At 34.7% G+C, this 2,311-nt stretch overlaps 1 long non-coding RNA gene across 1 annotated transcript; it reads right to left on the reverse strand.

Annotated features, from left to right (window-relative positions):
• Positions 1–454: 454 nt before the first annotated feature.
• Positions 455–2,004, reverse strand: LOC122293996. The gene is made up of 2 exons (XR_006237433.1): positions 1,792–2,004; positions 455–1,381 (listed from the first exon to the last, which is right to left on the reverse strand). It is a non-coding gene; the product is annotated as an uncharacterized LOC122293996 (long non-coding RNA).
• Between the last annotated feature and the right edge of the window lie 307 nt (positions 2,005–2,311).

A 2,311-nucleotide genomic window follows, 5' to 3' on the forward strand; every position in this document is an offset into this window, starting at 1 on the left:
TTCATTGTTATTTGATGACTATTTTATTTTGCCGTTCTGTTTCAAAATTCTGACTTTCTTTTTTTTCCTTGTGGTGGTAGCCATTAATGTACAAACTGGAGAGGAGGTGGCTGTTAAGCTGGTATGTGATATATGTTCTTGGTTAAGATTATTTGCTTGTTTAGTTTTAGCAATGATATTTAAGGTGACAGTGATTTTCAATAATTGATTATGTTCAACAATTTACTTTTTTATATGTTAAATTTTTCTTTTTGATTGTGTATCAGCGGGTTATGATTTTGTTTTCCTGCCTTGATTCCTTATATTGCTTTTTTTTTTTTTTAATTTTTTTTATAGGTAGTAGACAATTAGAACATGTATGACTTGCATTATATCTTGATTATTGTGTTTGGGATATTTAGCAAACTTGCCCCCACGATATATAATGCCAATGACAATATTGTGTTTCAAACCATTTATCTATCAACTTCCATGAGTAGTTTAAATCAAGATCAATAATAAATTAATAGACCTAGGAGAAAAACTAGTAAGATAGAGACAGAGACGGAGACATGACTAGAAAAAATCAACCAATGTCTGGGACTCAACAAACATTTTGGACCATGCAGCAATATTGACCATATATATGATAATCAACACTGCATGCAATTAACTAAAAGCAATTTCAATAACAAATAAATCAAGACTTTTTCGTAAAAAAAAAAAAAAAAGAGAAAGAAAAGTAATCTCCGGGCCCTGCATGTGGATCATATATATATATAGAAAGTTGGTCACTTTCAAGGTTCAGCAACTGGTTTTTTATTTTCATTTTTTTAAAATTATTTGGTGGGTATCGGCAAATCCTGGGATGGGTAAATTTAGAAGAAAGGCGATTTGGTGGAATGAGGCAAATCTTTTTTCTCCATCTTTGGGGGCTTAAAGCGTGTTGAGGATAAAGAAATTGCACTGTAACCGACTCCTATACAAAAGGAAAGAGCGCTGCATCAGTCTGCCACACGAGAAAAAAGCCAAAGGACTTGCACAGGCTGCTACACAAAAGGACAATGCCACCAGTGAAGCAAGATGCAGTAGCACCACTCCAAGGCAGAGCACTCCAGCACATTCGTATAACAAGAAAGGAATTCCATTAGGGTACGTGTCTTGTGATCTGAAATTCATGGTTTGATTGCTTTAAATATTGTCTATAAATACTGTCTGTAAAGCACTGTAAACGATAGAGAAAAACAATACAATACAAACAGAGGTTTCCTTTCTGACCTTTTGTAAAACAAGTTTTGGGCATGATTTTCCATACCTTAATAACGAGTGACCCAGATAGATATATGTGTCCTTTGAAAGGGAGCCAAAAAGGTCTCCCCGAATGGCCACCTGATCTCTCAACCTGTAAAAAACATGCACCGCTAAAATCTACTCATCATGATCACCATCATCATCTTCTAAGTCACTTCAATCTAAAATGAATGAATTCTATAATTTTTGAGAAGGTGTTCTCCAGCTGGGATGAAACTACTAGCATCTTTCTGATGGTTATGTGGAACCGAAACCCTAAAAGGTGATGGGAAACTGCTAGAAGATGACTAGATGTGGTCTAAAAAACAGGATGTAAAGGAAAAACTAATAGAGAACATGATTAGACAAAAATAATGCTTTCAAGCTCTGATATTTGCCAAAAAAACGTCGCATTTCGCCTTTTCAATTCGTTTTGCAAGCAGAATAAGAATAAGAACAATTTCCAAAGGAGAATGTGTGAAGAACAACAGAAAATCAAGTCCAAAGAAGAGAAAGAAATACGAAAGAACCGTGGCAGTGGAAGAAGCAGAGACGCGACTACTCAGATCTGGAAATCGAGTCCAACCCACGTAGACGGCGGCTCAAATCTGGAATGTGTGACGAACGGCGAGCGCAACAACCAGTTCAGTCCACGGCGGCGACCACAGACGGGATCGTTCAGAGAGTGAGACTCTTTGGGTTCAGCTCAAGCAACTCATCGAGGGGCTTGGTTTAAGTTTCCCTCCCATTTTTCTGCATATTTTAATGGAAAAATTTAGTTGCATGCATTAACTGTATATTAATATGATGTGATTAATTAAAAAATAAATTTTATTAAAAATATTATTAATTTAAATTTTAAATATAAATAAATTAATATTAATATATAATTAATATGTAACGCTTGTATATAATAAAATTTTATTTTAATTAATTTTATTTTTAATTTTTTTTAATAAAATATCAACTGACGTGCCGTGGCAGCCGATTCGTGTCGGCTCCTCACCGGCGGTTGTATATAGAAGAATTGAAATAAAAAAGC

This window comes from Carya illinoinensis, chromosome 14, assembly GCF_018687715.1.
Source record: "Carya illinoinensis cultivar Pawnee chromosome 14, C.illinoinensisPawnee_v1, whole genome shotgun sequence".
Taxonomy (NCBI): domain Eukaryota; kingdom Viridiplantae; phylum Streptophyta; class Magnoliopsida; order Fagales; family Juglandaceae; genus Carya; species Carya illinoinensis.